Below are 26716 nucleotides of genomic sequence, written 5' to 3'. Positions count from 1 at the left end.
GGTGCTGGCAAGCGTCCAACCAATTTGGCTAAGGTAAGAGCAGTTACACTGGGAGCAGAAGAGACCCTGGCTGGCTTGCTAGAGAGGTTAATGGAGGCATATCGCATGTACACTCCTTTTGACCCCTCTAGCCCAGATCGTAGAGGCAAGGTAATAATGGTGTTCATAGGGCAGTTGGCTCCAGACATTAGGACCAAGTTACGTCTGGAGGGGTTGCAGGATGGTACGCTCCAAGATTTTATGAAGGAAGAAGATTTTCAATAAGTGGGAAACACCAGAATAGAAAGAAGAGAGACTTAGGAAACTACAGGAAGAAAGGGAGGAAAGGTTCTGCAAAGAACAAGATGAGAAAGAGGAGAAACGGGATAAAAAATGATCTAAGGAGCTAAGCAGAATCCTGGTCACCGTAGTGCAGGCTAGACCAGAGACAGGGAGATAGGATAGGGACCTGGGAATCTGGAGACGGCCTAGGGTAGATTGGGACCAATGTGCCTACTGTAAGGAAAGGGTCATTGGGTCAAGGACTGCCCAAAGAGGCCGAGAGACCAGAAGAAACAACCCACTCAGACCTTCTCCCTCGAAGATTAGAACAGTCAGGGCCTGGAGCCCCTGCCCTGAGTCCCAGATAACCCTTAAGATCAGGGGGCAGCCCGTGAACTTTTTGGTTGATACAGGAGCCCAACATTCGGTATTGACAAAATCAGGAGGTCCCATGAGCGGCAAGATCTCATGGGTAGAAGGGACCACGGGTGGAAAACTATACCAATGGACCACCGAATGCAAGGTCCATCTAGTCATTGGCAAAGTGACTCATTCTTTCATGTCATGTACTGGACTGTCTATACCCCCTATTCGGAAGAGACCTCCTTTCCAAACTGGGAGCCCAAATCCAATTCCATGAAAAAGGGAGCTTACGTCACTGGGCCCAACAGGGCCCCCCTCCACATCCTGACTATGAGACTGGAGGACAAATAATTTTTAGAAAACTCACCTGAGTCACCAAGCCTGACAGTTAAAAATGGCTTGAGAAGTACCCACAGGCTTGGGCAGAAACGGAAGTAGGGCTGGCTACAAACCAACCGCCCATCGTTATTAACCTTAAGCCAACTGCCACCCCAGTCTCAGTCAAACAATATCCTATGTCTGAGGAAGCATTTAAAGGGATCCGACCCCACATACAGCGGCTTCTTAAATTGGACATTTTAAGACCTTGCCGCTTACCAAGGAACACTCCGTTATTGTCAGTAAAGAAACCTGGCACCGGGGACTACAGGCCTGTACAGGACCTCCAAGAAGTTAACCAGAGGACAGAAGATATTCACCCTACTATACTCAACCCATACAACCTTTTAAGCACTCTGCCACCCTCACATACCTGGTATACAAGTGCTTGATTTAAACGATATTTTTTTTCTGCCTGAAATTGAGCCCTCAGAGCCAGCCCTGCTTGCCTTTGAATGGAAAGACCCGGAATCCGGACTGTCGGGGCAGTTAACCTGGGCCAGGTTGCCACAGGGGTTTAAGAACTCCCCACCCTCTTTGATGAAGCCTTACATCAGGACCTGGCTGGATTTTGAGTACAACATCCTAACTTGATACTCCTGCAGTATGTAGATGATCTGCTATTGGTCGCCACAACTGAACAAGACTGTAAGCAAGGTAGTGGGGCTCTATTAGAGAAACTGGGGACATTGGGGTATAGAGACTCGGCCAAGAAAGCTCAGATTTGCCAACCGAGAGTTACTTATCTTGGCTGTTTACTAGAGGATGGCCAGCGTTGGTTGACAGAGGCAAGAAAACAGACAGTGTCTTTAATATCCCCGCCTAAGAATCCTCGCCAAATGTGGGAATTTCTGGAGAGTGCTGGGTTCTACAGACTGTGGATACCAGGATTTGCTGAAATGGCCAACCTATTATACCCCTTGACTAAGCAAGGATCCCATTTTGAATGGGAGGAAGAACAACAGGGGGCTTTTGATCAAATTAAGAAAGCCCTATTGACGGCCCCTGCCTTGGGTCTTCCAGACATAACCAAACTGTCAAGCTGTACATTAATGAGCACCAAGGAGTAGCAAAAGGGGTTCTGTCTCAGAGACTAGGGCCCTGGAAGAGGCCGGTGGCATACCTCTCAAAGAAGCTGAACAGTGTGGCAGCCAGGTGGCCACCTTGCCTCCAGATGATAGCAGCGATAGCCATTCTAATAAGGGATTGTCTACCAGCCCCCAGACCGCTGGCTCTCTAATGCTCGAATGACTCATTATCAGTCCATGCTTCTTAACCCCGAAAAGGTACGATTCGGGCCAGCAGTCTCTCAACACAGTCACACTCCTCCCTGACCCAGACTCAGAGGAGAACACACCTTATGACTGCCAGCAGATACTGGCGGAGGTGCATGGGACCCGCAGAGACCTTTCTGACCAACTCCTGCCAGATGCAGACGTCACCTGGTTCACCATGGGAGCAGTTTTCTCCTGGATGGCGAGCAGAAGGCAGGGGCAGCAGTGGTGGATGGGACAACCGTCATTGGGGCCAGTGCATTAACCCCAGGAACATCTGCCCAGCGAGCTGAACTTATTGCCCTCACCCAGGCACTGAAGAAGGTGGCAGTAAGAAAGCCAACATTTATACCGATAGCCGCTATGCTTTTGCTACTGCTTGCAGAAGGGGATTACAACATCTCGGGGAAAGAAATTAATAATAAGGCAGAGACTCTGGCCTTCCTGCAGGCATTGTTCCTCCCAAAGAGACTGAGTATAATACATTGTCCAGGCCATCAAAAAGGTGAAGGGCCCATTGCCAAAGGAAATTGCCTGGCAGACAAAACAGCCAGGAAAGCGGCTTTGGGTACCCCGGTACTGCCCCTGCAAGCTGATACTGACAGCCCCCAACCTAAACCCCCTCAGCTCAATTACTCTGATATGGACTTGGACATTATTCAACAGTTGGGTGCCAATTACGATCCTGAGACAAAGGGATGGAGAAATCAAAATGAACTGATGCTACCCCAAAGGGATGCCAAGAATCTAATGACTTACCTACATAAACTGACTCATTTGGGAAAGAAAAAGATGGCTACCTTACTATTGCAAGAGGAGCTCTTCTATATACCTTATGTTGGTTCCATGATACAGGAAACTTGATAACTGCATCCCATGTGCCAAGGTCAATGCTGGTAGACTCAAACTGCCTGAAGACATCAGGCCAAGGGGACACCAGCCAGGCACTTACTAGGAAATAGATTTCACAGAGATAAAACCTGGCAGGTATGGTAACAAATATCTTTTAGTGTTCATACACACCTTTTTGGGATGGGTTGAAACTTCCCAACCAAAAAGGAGACCGCCCAGGTGGTGGTCAAGAAGATATTGGAAGAATTTCTCCCTGGTTTGGGCTACCTAAGGTAATAGAGTCCAACATCGGACCTACTTTTGTCTCCCAGGTAAGTCAGCTGGTGGCCAAGTTACTGGGGATTGATTGGAAATTACATTGTGCATATAGACCCCAGAGTTCAGGACAGGTAGAAAGAATGAATAGAACCATGAAAGAAACCTTAACTAAATTAGCAATGGAGACTGGCACTAAAGACTGGGTTCACCTCCTACCCATGGCCCTCTTCAGGGCAGGAAATATTCCTGCACAACATGGCCTCACCCTGTTTGAGATCCTCTATGGAGGACCTCCCCCTGCCACTTTATTTTTGATTCTGATATTTCTGCTTATGCAAATACCCCAACCCTGCAGGCCCACCTACAAGCACTTCAGGCTGTTCAGGAGCAGATCTGGAGACCCCTAGCTGCTGCGTATCGTGGAAAGGGACCTGCGGCCTGCCCACACCCCTTCAAAATTGGGGACTCCATTTACATCAGAAGACACCAATCTTGGAGCCTTGCTGGAAGGGACCCTACACCGTGCTTTTAACCACCCCCACGGCACTGAAAGTTGACAACATCGCTGCTTGGGTCCACGCCTCACGTGTGAAGCCAGCCCCACCCCAGAAAACGAAGGACGCCGACACATGGAGACTCCAACACACTCCAAACCCCCTAAGACTTATGCAAGCTGCTTAAACCTTATGTTCCTACTCCCATTCTTAATGCCTTTAGTCTGTGAGACCGGGGGAGATAGCCCTCATGCCCCTAAGCAGCTCACCTGGCAGATCTCCTCTCAGACAGGAGAGGTTGTCTGGTCTACCACAGGCTTACACACCCCAGGTACATGGTGGCCTACACTTACCCCCGACTTCTGCCAATTGGCAGCTGGTCTGGACAATTGGGACATTCCCACTGAAGATCCCCACAGCCTAAAGAGATATGCAGAATCCCGTCCCCAACAAATGACCGCTCCTGGGTGCAGTAGCCCTACAGCCAGATGCAGGCTAGCTCAATCGGATTTTTATGTATGCCCCCAAGACGGTAGAGATCGGGCCACAGCATATAGATGTGGGGGATATGAAGAGTACTTTTGCAGCCAGTGGGGGTGTGAAACCACTGGGGATGCCTATTGGAACCCCTCCTCATCCTGGGACCTGATTACAGTCCGCAGGAACTATACTAAACCTGCCGCCGGTGGGCATACCTGTTTCCATCAAAATGGGTGGCGAGGACAACAACAACCCTTGTCGTTACCCCTAAATATTACCTTTAATAGTCAGCATAAGACAGACTATACTCCTTGGCTGGCTGGGAAAACTTGGGGCCTCAGATGGCATATCCCAGGACGAGACAAAGGTGTTATCCTCAAGATCAGGCTCAAGATTGAAAGCCCCCCTACCCAATCAGTAGGACCAGACTCTGTGCTATCTGAACAAGGAAGTTCTCGAAAGAAAGAAAGCCCACCGGTGCTTTCTCTGGTGCAGCAGAGAAATATCATTGCTCATACCTTAGGGCAGCCCCTAACAACCCCAGCTCCTCACACAGAGGATAGACTCTTAAATCTGGTCAATGGGGCCTTCTCTGCCCTTAACCACACCAACCCAGATGCTACTGACACTTGCTGGCTATGCTTAGCTACCAATCCCCCTTATTATGAAGGACTAGCAGTCTTGGGGAATTTTACTAATACCACTAATGCCTCCTTATGCACTCAACCCATTATACACCATCTAACCTTGCCCCAAGTCAGAGGCCAGGGGACCTGTATAGGGGCAGTACCTGATAGTCACCAGACTCTCTGTAATAAGACACATTTCCTATCCTCTGGGGCATACTATCTGTATCCAGAAAAGGGCACATGGTGGGCATGCAGCACAGGATTAACCCCTTGTATCTCAGCACAAGTGTTGAACAACTCAGGTGACTACTGTGTCATGGTCCAGGTTATGCCCAGAATTCTGTATTACCCCAGTGCGACCCTCGAAGAAAAATATGAGGGACGCACCAGGTCAAAGAGAGAACCAGTGTCTCTGACACTGGCGGAAATGCTGGGACTGGGAGTAGCTGCCGGTGTTAGAAATGGAATGGCCACAATGATACAGGGAGGACAACAGATAGACGAACTCCAGATGGCCATTGATACTGACTTAAAGGCCACAGGACAGTCAGTCACTATGTTAGAAAAATCCCTAACCTCCCCATCAGAGGTAGTCCTGCAAAATAGGAGAAGACTTGATATGCTATCCCTAAAAGAGAAGGGGTTATGTGCTGCATTAGGAGAAGAGTGTTGTTTTTATGTAGATCATACAGGTATAGTTCGAGACTCAATGGCCAAACTGAGGAAGAGGCTTGACGAACGCAAGAAGTATTGGGAAGCACAAAGTTGGTTTGATAAATCCCCCTGGATGACTGCCCTAATATCCACCATAATTGTCTTTATTATACTTACCCTTGGACTCTGTATCTTCAGCCGGCTTTTGCAGTTCATCAAGGAGAGGCTATCCATCACATAGGCTTTGGTTCTCACCCAACAACACCAGGCCCTGAAACAATGAGAGGAATCCTAAGTTTTAAGATTAAAATTATGACAAAAAGAAATGGGGGAATGAAGAAATTAATTTAGGGCCGGTGGGAACCAGGAACTTCTAACCATCTGAAGAACAGATGGGACTTTCAGATATGGTCAGAGTATATCCTGTGGTCTTCTTTCAGATATGGCTGTGGTTTTTCCGAGAAAAGAAAAATACACCCCCCATTAGGAAATGAGCTCATGAAAAGCCCCTTTGTGTCCTTGGTTAGACCAATCTTTGTTAGTCAAATATGCTTATGATAATTCTATGGTTTGGCTCTATATAAACCCCAAATGCTAGCTTTTTGGGGCTCTCAACTTCGCTAAGACAGTTGGGAGCCCATTTGTGCAGACGCTCAATAAAAACCTCTTGCTATTGCATCTCCTGGACTGGTCATTTAGTCGCGGGGCTAGCCCACCCAAGTAACTAGACCCCGAACTTAGGGTCTAACAAGGCAAAATTGACTCCATATCTAATGGCACTAGGAAGTTACCTGAAAGGGTTCATACTGTTGAATTTGATGTTCAGAAGTTATCATAAAGGTTTGATAAGTTAACAGACAGAATGCACCTCCAGGATGGCAATCTACATGATATCCAAGAAAAGTTCAAGGAGGACATGTTATCTTTAAGGGGGGGACATTAAAACCTTGGAATCACAGGTGCAGAATGAGGACCAGAAAATTGATACCTTAGTGAAATCACTAGAAACTTATGCAGGTCAAGAGGTTCAAGAAGGCCCGTTTGCTGACCCACAGGTCCAAGCTCTATACGATGAAGAAATCTTGTCCCTATGCCACAATGCAACCTTGAATGCTTGGGACAAGATCCAGGTATCAGGAAATAGGATTGAATCATATACCAGGGTTAGGCAGGGACAGAGAGAACCCTTTACTGACTTTTTACAGAGATTAATTAAGGCTGTACAAGTAGGAGTAACAGACCCAGAGCTAGACAAATAATTCTTGAATCTCTGGCTTTTGAGAATGCAAACTTAGAATGCAAAAAGATAATTGGGCCTTTAAGGTCTAGATCAGCACCTATGGATGGATAGATTCAGCATATGAATGTTGAGACGTTTGACTACAATGATGAATCTTGGGTAGGGGAAGTGATTTCCAAGCAATGAGATATCAAAGTGCCAAATGTTTGAAATTGTGGTAAATTAGGACATCTGAAAAGAGATGTACAGTAATTTTCCAAATTCTGCAAAGTGGAACACATCCATCTGTCAGATTTCATTCTTTTGAGTACCCTTTGGGTTGGTTCCTGCAGGTAGCGGTGTTTGGTTATCTAAAAAGCAAGTAGGGTATCTCTTTATAATCTCTTTTGCTTGTTGCCACTCAAGTAACATTATTTCCCTTCTCAGATCTTCGTTGGGGTTGAAGACTAAATAAGTGTAGTTACTTTCCTCTCATGACTTGGCCAAGTTATTTATTATACAAGACTTAAGCTAGTTAGAATAGGATATTTGTTCTTATTGTATATGATTTTGTATTAGTCTTAGAACTCTCTTATTTTAAGAAAAAGGGGAGGTGCTGTAGGAAGTATTACAGCTTGTATTAACCTGCCTATAGGGGGTGTGGCCTCTCTTACTGTTTCTGGGGAAGCCGAGCGTGCCTGTGCCCCTTCTCTCTCATTGCCCTTGCTCTGAGCCTGGTCGACTGCTCCTTTGGGTCACGTGATTCAACTGGTCAAGCGGAGAATTCTGATTTGTGAGTTTACCCCTTAATAAATGTCTATCTATTTCTTATTTCTGAGCTAGTGTGGGATGTCTTTTAAGCGTCCAACCACCATAACTCCCAGTACATCCTGGCATCCACCTGTCTTCACCTCCATCACTCATGCTTAGGTTACAGGCAAGTGTGGCCATGCCAGGCTTTTATGTGAATGCTGGGCATTCAAACTTGGGTTCTATTGCTTTCAGAGAAAGTACTCTTACCAACTGAGTCATCTCCCCAGCCTCACATTCCCACATTAATCTTTTGAACTGCTACACCCTTGTCCATGGCAACTTCCCATTCTGTATTCCGATGTGCAAGGTAAAATGTACTAGTTTATTTTTTTTCTTTCTTTTTTTTTTGTTTTTTTGTGTTTTTTAAGACAGGGTTTCTCTGTAGCTTTGGAGCCTGTCCTGGAACTAGCTCTTGTAGATCAGGCTGGTCTCAAACTCACAGAGATCCACCCACCTCCGTCTCCTGAATGCTGGGATTAAAGGTGTTTGTGTTTTATTCCAGCCATCCTTATGAGCAGGCAGTGGTGCTATGTTGTGGTTTTAATTGTATTTCCTTGCTGTTTGTAAACATTGGTCATACTTTTGATCCTTTTCCTGTTTACTGGTCAGGGTTCTCTAGAAGAACAAACAGAAGAATATCTATTAAAAGGGCATTTGTCAGACCGGCTTCTATGATTTCTCTCTATCCTCTCTCTCTCTGTTTTTTTTCATCCCCCGAAACAGGGTTTCTCTGTGGCTTTGAAGCCTGAAACTAGCTCTTGTACACCAGGCTGGCCTTGAACTCACAGAGATCCTTCTGCCTCTGCCTCCCAAGTGTTGGGATTAAAGGCATGTGCCACCATTGCTCAGCTAGCTTCCATGATCTTATCTGTCTTATCTGGGTAATCTAACCTGGACTGCCTTACAATGATGAGGCTGAAAATCCATTAATTGTTCCGTCCATTATGCTGGGTACCTTGGCAGTCCCAATCTGGTACTGCAGGCTACGTGAATTCCTAGAGAGCTGCTGACCTTCAGGCTATACTAGAAGCCAAATAAATTAGGTTCTGATTTCAGTGAAGGAATGCCACAGCAGCAGAAGAAGCAATAAGGTAGAAGAATTTGCTAACAAATAGTGGAGGCAAGCAGGAAAAAGCAACCCCCCCCCTTTAGCATCATTTTATCTGGGTTGATATGGGAAGGTGGTGCTCATATAATAACAATCTGACCACAGGAATAACAATCTGTACCACTGGTACAGCAGTTAAGAGTGCTTGGTGCTCTTGCAGAGGACCACAGCTCAGTTTTGAGCCCTCATGGCTCATATTTGGACATGGAACAGGGATACGTGTGGAATGTTTGTGTCTGGAATGTTCGTGTCTTCTCCTCCCCATACTGTGGGATGAGCTGGGGGTGCTCTGCAGACACGGGGACCCGCAGAGTGACAATCAGAGTGAGGCAAGAAGGAAACCTGGTTCAGCATGACTCAGTTTTTAGTGTTGTTTTGTAGAACTCTGAGGCCATTTCTGAGGTCTCTCACCATTACTGTCATTCCCCCCCCAACCCGGAACCAGGAATCCAACAAGTACTGAAATGTTGGGGACTTTCCATCCCCCTATGAGTTTTTTTTTTTTTTCAAATAGAACTCAGTTCCTGGAATCAGAGCAAGATAATCCACAAATATTGACTCAGTTCTTCTGCCTTGGTCAGGGGATATTGACGCAATTCCTCAGATATGGTTAGGATGAAAGACAACCCCCAGACTCCCCCCTTGTTTCTGTGGCTTTTTGCTTTAAAAGTAACCTGTACCAGCTATTTGGGGTCCTTGGCTTGAATGCTCAGTGACCCTGTCACGACAGAATTAAAATCCTCTTCCTTTTACATCAACTGTGGTGTGAGAGTATTTTCTTGGGGCGACTCCTCCTTGGTAATTGGATTCCAGGGTCCAATTTCAGATGTTGAGAGTCTGACACACACTGGGCAATTTATTCAGGCCTGTTGAAGCACACCACCATCTTGGGGAAAGGCTTTCTGGAGATAGATAATTAACAGTTGTGTGTGTACAACAAAGCTTAAGGCATGTCTACATTAAACTCTTTACCAGCACCTGTGACCCTTTCCATAAATATGGGTTCTATAGATTGACTATATGTGACGTCTTAAAGGTCTGGGGGAGGATCTAGTGTGACCTCAGACATATCGATAAGTGTAAAGATCACCAGGCTATTAACCACCTCTGCTTCCAGAGGTGGGCAGAAAACAGGTTATACATCTCTCCCTTTGAAGAGACAATCCTGGGAATTTAACATTCCTGGTTTCCCTAGTGCTTATCTGTGAGCACAGGGACCTAGTGCCTCCTACACCCTACCTCTTGAAAACTCATGTCTTGAGTCTACTCCCAACCAAGATGATGATGTTGGGAGGTGGGGCCTTTGGATCCTGAGAGCTCTGCTCTCAAAAATAGAATTATGGCCTGTGTAAATGAGGCCTGAGATATACACTTTTCTAATCCCACCCTGTAAGAACACAGCAAGAGCCCGGTTGTGATGGTGGTGCACGCCTTTAATCCCAGTACTTGGGAGGCAGAAGCAGGCAGATCTCTGTGAGTTCAAGGCTGGGGGGGGAGAACACAGGAAGAAGCCATCTGTGAAGTCTGCAGGAGCCTTCACCAGACTGAATCTGCTAGGAACTTGACATTGAACTTCCTAGTGTCCAGGATTGTGACGGACCTGATTTTGTGGTTTCTGTTGTTTGAGATAGGCCAGCCCAATTTGGAATGGAGCCCAGATCAGTCCTCCTGCCTCAGCTTCCCAAGTGCTGGGATTACAGGCATAAACGCTGTCTGACAGGTTCTTTTTAAAGTGGATATCTAGTGGCGCCAAGTGAACTTTCTTGGGATGATTTGTGTTTCTTTTTTATCTGAAGATTTTATTTTACATGTCTGAGTGTTTTGCCTGCATGTATGTCTGTGCACCCATACCTGGTAGAGTATTCATAAAGGCCAGAGGATAGTATTAGACAGTTGTGAGTCACAATATGGGTGTGGTGTGGGAAGTCCTTCTGTATATGTGTTGCTTTTATTGGTTAATGAATAAAGAAACTGCTTTGATCCTATAGCATGGCAGAACAGAGCTAGGCGGGGAAAACTAAACTGAATGCTGGGAGAAAGAAGCCAGAGTCAGAGAGCCACCATGAAGTTGCCAGGGGAGAGATATGAGCTGCCACCTGGAACCTTGCCAGTAGGGCACAAGTCTTGTGGTAAATATAAAATAATGGAAGTGGGTTAAATTAAGATCTAAGAGCTAGACAATAAGAAGCTAGAGCTAAGAGGCCAAGCTGCTTCAAGTCTAGGCAGCCAGGAACAAGCAGCCTCCTACAATATGGTTGCTAGCAGTTGAACCTGGGTCCTCTGGAAGAGCAGCCAGTGCTCTTCGTTGTACCTCCCTACTGCCAGTCCCCACCTCCCACACTGGCAGAAGTAGGTAGCTCTCTGGAGGCCAAGGTCAGCCTAGTAGACATAATGAGTTCCAGGACAACCAAGGCTTTACAGGGAGACCTAAGGAAGAAGAGAACATGGCTTTTTAAAGTGCTCTACTTTGTTGCCTTTGTTTAACTCTGAAGCTGTGATGGTAGCCTGTCTAGAATACCTGATGGCCTAAAGATCTGAAACGGCCAATAGCGAGGCAGGAGCAAGGATAGGTGGGGCCAGCAGGCAGAGAGACTAGATAGGAGGAGAAAACTGGAAGAAAGGTCAGAGTAGTAGCCCAAGAAGGAGGAGGACACCAGGTGCCAGGCACCCAGCTACACAGCAAACCACGGAGTAAGAGTAAGATTTAAAGAAGTAAGGGAATGGGGAAAACATAGAGGCCAAAGGGTAGACGGGATAATAGAAATTAAGAAAAGCGGGCAAGAAACAAGCCGAGCTAACGCCGGACGTTTATAATAGAGAATAAGCCTTGTGTGTGATGCATTTCCGGGCAGTGTGGTGGGCCCCCCAAAACGAGTCAAGAGAGCCTAACATCATATTACTTCACCTGTCCTCTGTAAAGCAGCCCACTTCAATCCTGGAGGTTGATTTTTGCTAAAAAAAAAAAAAAAAAAAAAAAAAAAATGAAAAGTGGCAGAGTGTTCTGTCTGTCTGTCTCCTTCGGGAGTTGATTCTGTCAGACTGGGTTAGGCTGTATAAAAAGTTAATTTTATATAGAAGAGGAAATAGCCTTAAGAAGTAAAGTCCAGTCTTGATTTTCCTGTTTATAAAAGAGAATTATGGGCCATCCTGGAAGTTGGAGCTTGGGGGAGGTTTGTTGGAACTCATTACGTGTAACGGGCTGGCCGTGAACTCCAGAGGTCCACCTATCTCAGCTCCCACCGAGAGCTGGGATTAAAGGTGGGCACCACCATGCCCTCCTCTCCTCCAGCACTGTTACAGCTGGTGAGACGGGCCTTATCCAAAGGTGGCAGCTGTAACAACAGCGACAGGGACGGCCACAGTGGGGTCTTGCAGCAGGGAGAGGAGGACTCAACTCCGGTTTGAGACAGGACAAGCGGGAGGGATGGTGAAGGAGCAGACAGAACTCAGTGGATGAGAAGTGGCCAAGGAAACACGAGGGGCCTTTGAACTGACCAGATGGGTTCCGGAGTGGGCTGGGTGATGAGATACTGGGGTGGCCATATCCCAAGGGTTTCAGGGGTTCACTAAGCTGATCGAGCAGTCTTCTCGTTCTCATGAGGTCATGTTCTCAGTCTGGTGGGCTTTTAGTTTTACTCATTGGCCTACTTTCACGTCCATGACTCTGAGAACAGGAACCTAACCGAAAGACTTCACAGGAGAGGAAGGAGCTCTTCGACTTACAATTCTAGGTTACTGGCTGTCACCCAGGGGAAGTCAAGGCAGGAACTTCAAACAGTTGGTCACATCACATCCACAGGAATGAGCAGGAAGAAATAAAAGTGTGCACCTTTGCTTGCCTGCTTAGCTCAGTCCCCCAACTCTGACACCGTTCAGTACTGCCTGCCTAGGGAATGAGCTGAGTCTTCTCACATCGGTTAGCTTAAGTCCCTGACAGTCCAACTCCAAGGAGACTGTCCCTGAGACACGGTTCTTAGATGACTGTAGATTGTGTCAAGTTGATAACGAAAGCCGACTCTCACACTAATCTTTGACGAGGATTCCATCCTTTCTCCAGAACTTTCTGTGACAGAACATCCTGTCTCCTGAACATTTCTGAACCTCAGCAACTTTGGGCTTCTTTTTCAGTCCTTGTAGAATCTACTGAGAGCAAGAAGACTTAGATCAGCTTAGTGAACCCCTGAAACCCTTGGGATATGGCCACCCCAGTATCTCATTACCCATCCATTCCAGAATCCTGTCTGGGTCAGTTCAAAAACCCCCTCAAATTTCCTTGGCCACTTCTCATCCACTGAGTTCTGTCTGCTCCTTCACCATCCCTCCCGCTTGTCCTGTCTCAAACCGGAGTTGAGTCCTCCTCTCCCTGCTGCAAGACCCCACTGTGGCCGTCCCTGTCCCTGTTGTCACAGCTGCCACCTTTGGATAAGGCCCGTCTCACCAGCTGTAACAGTGCTGGAGGAGAGGAGGGCACGGTGGTGCCCACCTTTAATCCCAGCTCTCGGTGGGGGATGAGATAGGTGGATCTCTGGAGTTCATGGTCAGCCTGTTGTGCATCATGAGTTCCAGGACAACTAAGATTTCATAGGGAGACCTAAGAAAGACAACCAAAGAGCATGGTACTCTGGACAGATGGCTTAGTTGGTAACTTGCGGTGCAAGCCAGGGGATCTGAGCTCAGTCTTCAGAACTCAGGAAAAAACAGAAACAGAGCAACACTCACCCACCCCCATTTCTAATTGGTGGCACACACTTGTGCTCTTAGCCCTGGGGAGGCAGGCACAGCCGGGTCTCTGGAAGATTGCTGGCTAGACAGTCCGGCCAAATTGGTAAGCCAGAGAGCGAGTGTCTTAGTTATGGTTTCTATTGCTACAACAAAACACCATAACCAAAAAGCAAGCTGGGGAGGAAAGGGTTTATTTGGCTTACATTTCTGTATCACTGTTCATCACGGAAGGAAGTCAGGACAGAAACTCAAACACGGGTAGAACCTGGAGGCAAGAGTTGATGCAGAAACCACAGAGGGGTGCTGCTTACTGGCTTGTTCCTCATGGTTTGTTCAGCCTGCTTTCTCATAGAACCCAGGACCACTATCCTAGGGATGGCACCACCTTCAATGGGCTGGGAGCTTCCCCATCAATCATTAATTAAGAAAATGCCCACAGCTCAATCTTAAAGAGGCATTTTCTCAATTGGAGGTTCCCTCCTTTCAGATAACTCTAGCTTGTGTCAAGTTGACATAAGACCAGCCAGCACAGCGAGGGACTCAAGAAACTTTGCTGAGAGGAAGCAGAAGTGATGGATAGAGGCATAGGCCAGGAGAGAGAGTTGGTCTGACTGATCAAGAGTCCATGATCCATCCGGGCGGTGGTGGCGCACGCCTTTAATCCCAGCTCTCGGAAGGCAGAGGCAGGCGGATCTCTGTGAGTTCGAGGCCAACCTGGTCTACAAGAGCTAGTTCCAGGACAGGCTCCAAAGCTACAGAGAAACCCTGTCTCGAAAAACAAAAACAAACAAACAAACAAAAAGAGTCCATGATCCCCAGCATCCTTCCTAGCAAAGGCTGAGAAATGAGGAACAGTGTTCTGACTCCCAGGAAACACAGCCGGGAGGTTGGGTCATGGCTCCTGTTGTCAGAGTTCTTTCTAGAAGGCCCTGGACAGGCTCACATGTGATGACTCAAAGGGGAATCATTTCCAGAAACTCACAGCCCTCAAATGTTGTACCCTGGTTTTGAATCTCTGACATGATCCCAGGCTTTGGTCCAATAACTTGGGTAGATTTTATGTGCTTGAGTGTTTGGCCTGCACGGATGTATGTGGACTGAGCTTGTGACTGGTGCTCCCAGAGTCTAGTTGTGTGCATCAGGTTCCCTGGAACTAGAGTTACTGGATTTGTGAGTCACCATGTAGGTCCCAGAACTGTACCCAGGTCCTCTGCAAGAGCAGCAAGAACTCTTGGCAGCTGAGCCATCTCTCCAGTCCTGGTGTCGTTGTCGTCATCATCATCATCATCATCTTCTTCTTCATCATCATCTTTATCATCTTCTTCATCATCATCATCATCATCATCTTCCTCCTCTTCCTTCTTCACCTTCTATAAACCACCGAGAGTGACTTGTGCTGACTGTATACTCCTAGGTTTGGGACATCCACTGGAACATGATTGACCTGTCGGAGAGTACTCTTTAAAAAGCAAAACCTTGGGGCTGGGAAGATGGCTCAATGGTAAAGAGCATTGGCTGCTCTTCTAGAGGACCCAGGTTCAATTCCCAGCACCCACATGGCAGCTCACAACTGCCTATTACTCCAGTTCTAGAGGTTATGGTGCCCTCTCATAGACATACACGAAAGCAAAGCACCAATATACATAAAAGTAAATACATAAAGGTAAAAATAAAAAAAATGCCAGGTGGTTGTGTTGCATGCCTTTAATGCCAGCACTTGGGAGGCAGAGACAGGCGGATCTCTGTGAGTTCAAGGCCAGCCTGGTCTACAGAGTGACAGAGTGAGTTCCAGTCTCTAGCTTGATGGGCTGGGTTGGTAGGGTACTGTTTCCCCAAACTGCTTCTGATGTTCTTTCTTATGTGCAGGATTTGAGGGTAGCATTAGTCCAGAAAGTCATTTATGGACAGTGTAGGATACCACATTTGTATTTGGTTTTCATAAGCTGTTATACATTGATTATGAGAAATGTTGAATGTAACAGGAGAGTTAAATGAACACATAAAAGGGTGTCTTCGGGAACTGGAGAGATGACTCAGTGGTTAAGAGCACTGGCTGCTCTTCCACAGGTCCTGAGTTCAATTCCCAGCAACTACATGGTGGCTCACAACCATCCATAATGAGATCTGGTGCCCTCTTCCTTTCTGGCCTACAGACAGAACACTGTATACATAATAAACAAATCTTTTAAGAAAAAAAGGGTGCTTTCAATACTTGGGAATGTGTTAAATAAATACAGTTCAAAAATGGAACAAATGAATAATACATAATATTCCAGCACATAGATACATAAACTGGTTGAAAAATACAAAACCTTATTTATCTCATCAAGAGAAGTGTTTCTAAGCCAGGTGGTGGTGGCACACGCCTTTAATCTCAGCAAACAGGAGGCAGAGGCAGGTGGATCTCCAAGAGTGCGAGGCCAACCTGATCTACAAGAGCTAGCTAGTTCCAGGACAGTTAGGACTGTTACACAGAAAAACCCTGTCTTGAAAAACCAAGAGAGAGAAGTGTTTCTAATAAAATGTTACTTCTTACACTTAACAATTGCTTAGCGAAGATTTTCACATAGATATTATTCTATTTTCCTTTATTTATCTTGTGTGTGTGTGTGTGTGTGTGTGTGTGTGTGTGTGTACGTGTGTGTGTGTGTGTGTACATGTAAAGGGGAGAGAACAACTTGTAGGGGTCAGTGCTCTTCTACCGTATGGGTCCCTGGGATCGAACTCACGTTGTTAGGCTTGATGGCAAGCACCCTTATCACTTGAGCCCTCTTGCAGTCCTGCATTGCTTTAACAATGTACTCATTAATAATAGTGATAACTCAGTTCATAGGCAACTTTTCAGTAGATATGTGATCATAGGATTCCTTACCCGAAATTTTAATTTATGTACATTTTTGTTGCTTAGAGGTATCGTGAGAATAATCATATCCTAGACACATTAAAATGAAATTATATGAGAAAAATGGATGGGAGGACAAGATTTTTGGGTAAAAACTCTGCCTGTTTGGTGCTTGTCACATAAGCATGGAGACTTGAATTCTGAAGGCACATGAGAAAGGTGTCCACCTGCAATCCTAACAAGTAGGGAGGCAGAGACTGTTATGACTCCTGGCCAAGTTAGGACCTCGGTGGGTGAGGGCTGCAGGCGGGAGACAAATACACCATGCAGGCAGAGCTTGAGTGCGGAGTTTATAGAGAGAAGGGTAAAGGGGAGGGGGAGAGGAAAACCTGCTGGCCTCTTCAGAAGAACAGTGGAAAGAGAGCTGGGTTGGGCAGACCTTGTCTTTTAAAGGGACTTTCGCGCCTGTGTAGCAGCAATGGGACCCTGGGCTGGCTAGGGTACTGCATAGGTTCATCCTCTAGGTAACAGGGGCCAGCAGACAGGCAGATCTACTAGGCTCACGAGCCAGCTCCTGGCCAGTGAGAGTCTGTCTCAGAAAAACAAAAAACAAAACAAATAGCCCAGGGTGGTTAGCAGGTAAGGAATAATATCCTAGGTCTATCTCTGTCCTCGATATATAAATGCATACATGTACACACACACTCAAACACACAAGTGTGCACACACACACACAAGGCGATCATCAGTTCCTCTAGTAATTAAGTAATAATAAATGAGGCATCCTTTTCCTGTACGTAAGCTGAGTAGGCACTCATGTGAGGAGGCCCACAATTATCTCAAACTCCAGCTCCGTGTTCAAGCAATCCATCAGTTCCTGACAGTGCAAGAAAAAAAGAAAGAAAGAAAGAAACACCCCCCAAAGCCAATTCACTGTTTCTGCTAAGTCTCCTCATTTCCCTGGGTCAAGCTTTGCCTTCTGTAAGAGCTAAAGGTTCTGTGTCCCCAGCAGCCTCCACGTCAGAATCAGCTCTGCTGACTCAGCCTCTGCTTCAGGTCTATTAATCTCAAGTTGAATTTTTTTTTATTTTGTTTTTAAATTTATTTATTACATGTAGTGTTCTGCTTGCATGTATGCCTGCAGGCCAGAAGAGGGCATCAGATCTCATTACAGATGGTTGTGAGCCACCATGTGGTTGCTGGGAATTGAACTCAGGACCTCTGGAAGAGCAGTCAGCGCTCTTAACCTCTGAGCCATCTCTCCAGCCCCTCAACTTGAATTTAAAGATGACGAAAGGAGATATCATTGATAGATACCCCATATCCTAAGTTTATCATTTCTATTGTATTAAAACATTGCAAAACAACTTTTGTTTGTTTGTTTGTTTTTCTGAATAGGATCTCACTATGTAGTCCTAGCTGTCCTGGGAACTCACAGAGATCCACCTGCCTCTGCCTCCTGAGTGCTGGGATTAAAGGTGTGCACCACCACTGCCTGGTGCACAACAACATTAGAAAGAACAGTTAAAAGGCAGGTAAAACATTGCATTCCTATAAAAAGAGGAAGAGAAAAGAAAAAAATGGGTTAAAAGCAGATGAGAGATCAGAACTCACAAGCACGTTCTGCCTTGTTGTGCATAGGATGCCCCGCAGGACCCTGCCAGCAAGAAGGGCCTTGCTAGCTGTAGCCCTTTGGCCTCATGGAACTGTGCACCAATTATCCTCCTTATTAAAAAAAAGAGGGGGGAGGTATACACACTGCCTTTAGTCCTATCCTCTGCTGAAGGGGTGCTGACATGGTGTCCCCAATATTACCATCCACAGACAAGCCAGAAGGCAATGGGTTTTCTCTGGCCTCCTTGCTCTGGGATCAGCACTGGCCTGGCATTTGCAGCTACGCCTCTGCCATCAAACACCTGTCCTCACAGAGCTAGGGAAATCTTTTCTTCAGGCAAACTCACCTGTCTAGAAGTAGAAATGTCAGAAACTCACCCCTTCGGTATCCCCAGCAGCTGCAGAACCGCCAAGCTGTAGGCAAGTAATCAGAGGAGGCTCGAGACCCTGGGGTGCTAGCTGTATTGTTGACCAGGGGAGCAGTCTTGACTTCCTGGAACTAGGAGACAAGGTGGAAGGGACACCATGTGACTGCCCCCGCCCCTCCGCCCGCTGCAGCATAAATACACTTGGACTCCCGCAGTACTGTCCTTGGGGCCCTGTCTCTGGGAATTCAGCCACCAGGCTGTGAGGAAACCCAAGCCAGCTGGTACACAGGGAGCTTGTGAAGAGGCCATATGTAGGGTTCTGGCTGACTGTCAGGCCCAGCTGCCAGACCGTATGTGAGAGAAGATGGTTCCATGTGCTCCCAGCCACACACACACACACACACACACACACACACACACACACTCCCCTTCCCCTTCCACTCAGGGGCAGCTTGCCCCTCCCTCTGCCCTCTCAGAATTCCTGTCCTCCTGAGCCTTGGGAGCATAAGACAGTAGTTACTGGATGTTAGTAAGTCTGAGGTTGTTTGTTGGGGACTTAGAGAGGCTAGGATGTGAGCCCCCTGGGACTCGGTGACTAGCTCCAGGCCTGAAGGAGGAACCAGTGTTATTAGGATACAGAACTATAGCCATGGGTATTGGGGAGGGGGCCTGAAAATTGAAGACACAGTGCCCTAATGGAGAAGGCTGCAGCCGTGAAGGTCACGGAGAAGGAAGGGAGATGCGCAAGCACCCTCTATCTGTCTTTCTGCACTGGTCTGCCTGCCCAAAGACCAAGGTAGGAATAAAGCTGGCAGGAAGGGAGGCTGGTCATTGTCCCACATGAATGATGCATTGCCGCGTGGGGCCCGGAGCTGGGAAGTGTGGGCCACATGGAATATTCTTTACTAATAAGATGAGGGGTAGTAATTCTGTGGCTGATCCAGGTGGGAGAAATGACACCTTTCCTTTCTGGCTACAGTGGTGTAGCAGGAGCTTGCCAGATGTTCCAAGGACAGCCAAGGTCAGGGGGGAGGACATCTGTGATGACTAACCTTTGTTATCAACCAATTGGACGTCGCCTCTTAGGAGATACACCTCTGGGCATCTGTGGAGATGTTTCCAGAAAGATTTTTCTGAGAGGGAAGACCCTCCCTGAATGTGGATGGTGCCACAACACGGACTTAGGTCCCACAATGTCAACAGCTGGACACCTGCTTTCGTCTCCCTCTGCTCCTGATGGCTGATCCCCGGTGACCAGCTGCTCCTGCCACCCTGCTCTGGTGAACCGTGTGCCAAACCGCGAGCCCAAACAAACCCCCTCCCTTGAGTTGCTTCTGTCAGGTGTTTTGACAGAGTAATGGGAGCCACGACTGACTGACGCTGTGCCCATCTGCGCTCCCCATGGCTTCTGGCTGCCCCCGTGAAGGCAGCGCCCACACCTCGCAGACACGGTGCACAGAATACTAAAAAATTTAAATGCTTGCAATCAGGACTCTGGGAGTCAGGCAGCTGGAATTATTTCGGGAAATTTACAAGTGAAATAACCTAAAAGGCTGCAGATGCAAATGGCACGAATTGGCAAGGGCCAGGGAGAGCAAGAGCTGCTCATCCTTCCTCAGAGATGAGAGTGGTGGTCAGAGCGGTCACTGGGCCAACGAGGACATGGGACTGCTGGGTTGGTATCAATCGACACAAGCTGGGGTCGTCTGGGAAGAGGGAACCTCAACTGAGAAAATGCCTCTGTCGGTTTGACCTGTAGACGAGTCTGTAGGGTACTTTTATCTATCTATCTATCTATCTATCTATCTATCTATCTATCTATCTATCTATCTATCTATCTATCTATCTATTGTTTAGTGATTGGTATGAGAGGGCCCAGCTCACTGTGGGTGGTGCCATCCCAAAGCAGGTCCTGAAAGTGGACTGATCAAGCCACAAGGAGCAAGCCAGTAAGCAGCATTCCCCTACGGCTGCTGCTTCAGTACCTGCCTTCAGGTTCCTGCCTTGAGTCCCTGCCCTGAAGTCCTTCAATAATTGCCTGTGATCAGGAACTGCAAGCCAAATAAACCTTTCCTCTCTGTTTTTGGTCATGGTGTTTATCACAGTAAAAGGAAGCAAGCTAAGGCAATGAGCCCCAGCCCATGGTGTGGTAACTTTAGGTTCTAACCCAACAGATGCTGCCGCATTCACACCAATCATGGGTCAGGGTAGGGCTCCAATAGCCATGTAAAGATATCTTTTGAAAAAGACTGCCCTCAGACCAGTCTGGTCTACAAGAGGTAGTTCTAGGACAGGCTTCAAAGCCATAGAGAAACCCTGCCTCGAAAAACCAAAACCACAAAAACAAAACAAAAAAAACCCTGCCCCCTACCAGGTGGTGGTGGCACATGCCTTTAATCTCAGCACTCAGGAGGCAGAGGCAGGTGGATCTCTGTGAGTTCAAGGCCAGCCTGGTCTACAGAGCAAGTTCCAGGACAGCCTAAGCTACACAGACAAACCCTGTCTTGAAAAACAAAAAACAAAACAAAGGCCCAGCCTGGGAGTGTGCACAAGCAATCCCAGCACCAGGAAGGCTGAGACAATAGGATTGCTGAAGCCTGGTGATCATCCAGTCCAGGTGAATTAGTCAGTTCCAGGTGAGAGATTCAAAAGTAAGCTAGCAAGGGGCTGGAGGGATAGTTCAGTGCTTAAGAGTGCGTACTGCTCTGACAAGGAACCCAAGTTTGGTTCCCAATACTTACATTGGGCAGTTTGCAATTGCCTGTAACTCCAGCTCCAGGGAGAACCTCACACCTCTGGACTCCACAGACACCTGACTCCACTGCACACTCACGCACAGACATCTGCACCCACTGCACACACTCACACACAGACACCTGCACACACTCACACACAGACACCTGCACCCGCTGCACACACACTCACAGACACCTGCACCACTGCACACACATTCCACAGACACCTGCACCCACTGCACACACACAGAAACAGAAAATTGAAAATAATAAAAACATTTAAAACGTTAAAAACAAGTTGAAGAGTGACCGAGGAAAACACTTGCCAATGATTTCTGAATACTATACACGCATGCTCACCTGCACATACGTACTTGTACACACACACACACACACACACACACACACACACAGAGGAACACTTTAAATAAACAACAGAAAAAAGTATCTGGATGGCCACAGAGGGGTGGCCATGAGTCAGGCACAGCTGCCTTCAGGAGCTGACCCAGTCAGTAAGAGCTTTTACCTCTGGCCCCACTTACCAGCAAGCATTATGGCAAGTGGAAACCCAGGCCGTTGAACTAACCTTGGGCTTCTTCGGCTCTGGGTCTCTCTTGAACTTTCCCATAGTCATGGGAGGTCCTGGGACTGAGAACCCGACCTGGGGAATCAGTGGTCATCCTTAGAATTAGCCCCTGCCATGCAAGCTTAAAACACAGCTATCTACAGTTGTCAAGACCCAATCTGCAAACACCCCCCCCCTTCTACAACTGAATAACACTTTGTAATGGCTCCAGGACTGACCTGGTGCCTGTAGGTGACCTTCAGATGGAAGCGTCTCCTGGGTTTGCTCCTGAAACCCACCTGTCCTGTGAAGGGGGCCAATCCCAACCCTTCCCTACCTCTGCTAGGTTAGAGGCTCTGAGGTTCCTTCTGAGCTAAGATCTAGTTTGTAACAGGGACAGCAGTGAGGATCTCAGAGAGCCCCTTAGGCAGGGTGTCCTGCCCTTCAGCTCTTGAGAAAGCAGGTGTGAGAAAGTCTTAGTTTATCGACTGTACCTGGTGCCTGAGGCCCTGTGGAGTGACAGCTCAGATTGAACACAGGGGCGGGGCATTGTTTTCTCTGTGGAAGCCTAGATAAGGAACCTGGCTGTTACAGAAGGATCTGAACCAGCCCTGTGATAGGCCCCGCCTTCCTGGGGTTGAACCCTGTTTGAATCCTGGGTAAACAAGGTCTCCTAACTCAACGAGGTCAGTACTCAGTCAGCTTGGGGTCATTACAAGCTCTTAGAGGTGCGGTGTCTCCCGGGTCCATACTTTGTCAGCTGGCCGGCTTTCCCTCCTTCAGGAAGTCTTGCCAGACGCATGTTCCACTGTCCATACTGTAAGGATGTCCGACCAACATTCTGTACTATGTTCACACACAGGTTTGTCCCAACTAGTCCCAACTGCCATGTGCCATATCAAGGGTCTTTCTTATTCACTGAGTACTTTCCAGCACTTTTAAATCTACACACAAGATAATTAGTCCTGGGAATTTTTTGCTTAATTTTATAGATGTCTTATTTTTAATTTTATTTTCTATTTTTAAAATCATAATCATTGTTTTCAAAATTCTAATTTATACGTCATGAATGTATCTTCTGCTTCTGACTCCTTTCAGATATGCAGAGTTGGAGGCCATGAAGTACATCTGAAAGGGAACCACAGTCTCTGCTAAATCAGATCTACTCAGAAGCAAGTCTCCGGACAGTGAGATGGGAAGAGTTAAGGAGGTCCCGATGGTTAGTGGGGCCTGAGGATTAGATACGCGACCTGGGAGAACGCGTCTGTACTAGAGTGCCAAAGAGGCTCCTAAGGTGATAGACAGCATCAAGTTCCCCTTCCTCTAGTACCCCTCCCACCGCATCCCTTCTCCTAGGCTAGTTAGTGCAAGACTCAAGAGCAAGCGGGTTTGAACTTCCTAAGGAGTCATTCCCATGATGGACGCCAGGTGGCGCCAGAGCCCACGCTGCCGGCTGCCGCGTCCCAGACAAACCCTCCCCTGGAACGGAGCATTGACTTTCAAAGGAAAACTCTTATATATACAAAAACAAACAAAATAGTAGAGTAAAAAGGCTAACCCAGTTTCCCTAGACCTCAGCCCAGGCGCCTGCTCCTCTGTAAAAGTCCAGACTACCCACTGCTCCGTCTGTAAATATCTATTACTAATTTGATAAAAATAAGCACCTTTCCCCCAACATTTGTGTGTGTGTGTGTGTGTGTGTGTGTGTGTGTGTGAGTCCACCTCAGTGTCTTTTTCAAGGCCATTCTTTGTGACACGTTGACTCACCTGGGAGATCCCGAGTAGTCTTGCTGTGCCAATCAATATCCTTAACCCAGTCTCTCCTGCAAACACCCTTTCCCCAGCCTAGGCAAGGTCCATGCCCTTAGAACCCCGCGTGTTTGGGAGCCACAAGCTGCAGATTCTGGAGAGGTGAGCGACTGGCTCAGGGTGTAGATGACACAGTGGTGAAGTTGACATTGAGGCCCAAGTCTATCAGACTGCGAAATCTAAATACACGTTTATCCCTCGTTTCTCCTCGAGACAGTTTGTCCCCACCTCAGTTCAAACAGTCCGGCCACATGAGCTGATGGACACCAGAAAGTTTCGCTGCTGGGGTGGGATCTATCTCTTCACTGAGAAACAACTACCAGCAAGGAGAGCTGCAGAGGGGTGCAGACTATTACCTCACCAATCTGCGCCTTATCCATGCCATGGTGCATGGGCCTGCATCTGGCTTGCTAGGGGAGGAGAGAATAGCTGGGAAGTAAGCTGACTGCACTTGGTGAGCGCAGGTGTCCAGAAACCATGGTAGAGTTTGGCATGAGAGGATGGAGCACTCCAAGAGCCCTGCCTCCCCCTCCTCTCATATTAATAAAATTAATCAAAGCACTGGGACCTCTGCCTGTTTGCTTTCTATTGCTGGAATAAATACCACGACCAAAGGCAACTTGGGGAGGAAAGGGTTTATTTGAGTTTTCTATCAGTAGTCCACGTCACGGGTAATGCAGCACGGATATGTGGGTTTGTGTGGGTCCATGAAATGAAGACTCAGAGACACCTTGAGACCAAATTTAGCCTTTCAACTACAAGGGGCTCAGCCTCCAGGGACTGAAGTCTTTCCCTTCGTCTCTTGGCATTTTTATTTTTCTCTATGTTTACACTTTAGCGAGTAGGTTTATCTCAAAACAAACTGAATGAAGCTCCCAAAAATACAAAGCCAAGTGCAAATCCCTGATTCATGAGGTACCACGGGTTTCCAGGTTTTCCCTAACCAAGTTTTGCATAAGCTTTGTATCCATTGGAAACTCTCAGACAAGATTCACGTTGGGCAGCAAAAGGTATCTGTAACGCAAAGGATGGTTTAGGGGCTGGGTACTAAATCCGGAGCTAGGTTCAGTATGGCTAGTAGGGTTTCACGGCTAGCCTCCCAAGGCTGCTTGCTATCCCTCTGGTCCCAGGCTGGCGGGACATCATGCCACAAGTCCATCATGAAGGGAAGTCAGTGCAGGGACTCAAGCAGGAGTAAAAACAAGAACCATTGCTTCCTGACTTGTTCTTCATGGCTTGCTCACCTTCATTTCTTATACAGTGCAGGGTGGAGCCCACAGTGGGCTGGGCCCTCCGATATCAGCCATCAGTCAAGAAAATGCCCCACTGAGGCTGCCTGTTCCCGAGTGTTCAACTGACAAAAAACCAACCAGTACGATTGACCCCTTGTCAGCTAGACACACACAGCACTATGAGACTATAGCCTTTCTTTTCTTGCTTACCCCTAATATTTCTTTCTTTTTTCTTTTCTTTTTTTTTCTTTTTGGTTTTTTGAGACAGGGTTTCTCTGTAGCTTTGGAGCCTGTCCTGGAACTAGTTCTTGTAGCCCAGGCTGGCCTCGAACTCACAGAGATCCGCCTGCCTCTGCCTCCCAAATGCTGGGATTAAAGGTGTGTGCCATCACCGCCCGGCCTTACCCCTAATATTTCATGTTAATATCACAACATAAAACATAGTCCAGGAGCTGGAAAGATGATAGCTCAACAGTTAAGAGCACTGTCTGCTATTCCAGAGGACCCAGGTTCAATTCCCAGCACCCACAAGGCAGCTCACAACTATCTGTAACTCCAGTTTCAGGGGATCTGACACCCTCACCCAGACATACAAATAGACAAAATACCAATGCACATAAAATAAAAATAAATAAAATCATTAAAAAGGAAAAATATAGTTGAACTTTAAAAGTCCTACAGATAACTGGGTATGGTGGTACACTTTAGTCCCAGCACCCAGGAGGCAGAGGCCAGCCTGATCTGCAAAGTCTTGGTCAAGGACAACCAGGACTACAAAGAGAAACCTTATCTTGAAAAGCCAAAACAAAACAAAAACAAAAAAAGGATCAAAACAAAAATAAAAAAGAAACCCACAGCTTTAAAAATTTTAACCCTTTATAAAGGTTCGATGTCTTTTTAAAATACCAAAGTCTCTTCACTTTGGGCTCCTATTAAATAAGAGTGTTACTGTACTTTTTACCCTAGGAAGTGAGATTGAGGGAACAGTCTCAATCAGACCAAAGCAAAACCAGACTCCATTTTAAATAGCTCAGATGTCTGGCCTCTAAAGGGCTTGGCTAGCCCCACCTCTTTACTTCTGCCACCTGTATCCTGCACAGAAGTCTATCTGGACCCCAGCTTCTGTGTGCTGACCCCGAGGAAATGTTTTTCAGAAGCTTCTACCCTAAGGATGCTTGTCCCTTCTTAATCAAAGCTGATTTTTCAGCCCCAGCTAACCAGCATTGATTGTCCCAGCAAAGCAAAGCTTACTCTCCAGGGGTCTGGTCTCTTGTCAGCCAAGGTCAAACTGACTAGAACCACAGATCCTTAGTGAAGAATTAATTATTAATTAATCATCACACAGCAGCCGATGGAGTCTGTGCTTCCCTCTGGACTGTCCCAGCCCAGGCCTCTGTTATCTTCACGACTTTCAGCACTTCATGGCTTTTCCAGCCCCAAATTTCAAATGCCTCCATCATTCTTCCCAAAACAATGTGGTCAGGTCTGTCACGCAGGAGTCCATGTCTGGTACCAACCTCTGGCCTAGTTTGCTTTCTGTTGCTGTGATAAAATACTGACCAAAAAAAAAAAAGGCATTTATTTGGCTCATATGTCCTGATTACAGTCGCTCATCAGGGGCAGTCAGGGTAGGAGCTCAAGCGGGCGCAGGGGCGGAAGCCGCGGAAGAATACCGCGGAAGAATACCGCCTACAGGCATGCTCTTTATAACTTGCTCAGCTTGCTCTGTTTTACAAACCAGAACTCCTGTCCTGGGATGGCGCCATCCTTAGTGAGCTTGGCCCTCCCACACCAATCATCAGTCAAGAAAATGCACCCCCCAGACCTGTCCACAGGACAACCCAAAGAAGGCGGTTCCTCAGCTGAGGGCCCTTCTTCCAGACGACTCTAGTTTGTGTCAAGTCAACAACAATGAACCAGTACAACCACCCAACAAAACCAAACACTGAGGGAGTGACTCCCTGGCTGAGTAGGGACTGTTGTTGACGTCACACGAGTCAGACAGGGAGGAGGACAGTACCGTGAGGGAGGGGAGGCTAGCAAGGC

At 47.2% G+C, this 26716-nt stretch overlaps 1 long non-coding RNA gene across 1 annotated transcript; it reads right to left on the bottom strand.

Moving 5' to 3' along the window:
* Positions 1 to 13680: 13680 nt before the first annotated feature.
* On the bottom strand, positions 13681 to 18477 carry LOC146894401 (uncharacterized). The gene is made up of 2 exons (XR_015002470.2): positions 18340 to 18477; positions 13681 to 14949 (listed from the first exon to the last, which is right to left on the bottom strand). It is a non-coding gene; the product is annotated as an uncharacterized LOC146894401 (long non-coding RNA).
* Between the last annotated feature and the right edge of the window lie 8239 nt (positions 18478 to 26716).

The sequence above is a fragment of the Myodes glareolus genome, chromosome 6 (assembly GCF_982192425.1).
Source record: "Myodes glareolus chromosome 6, mMyoGla1.1, whole genome shotgun sequence".
Classification (NCBI taxonomy): Eukaryota; Metazoa; Chordata; class Mammalia; order Rodentia; family Cricetidae; genus Myodes; species Myodes glareolus.
This window is presented reverse-complemented; position numbering and strand designations above follow the sequence as displayed.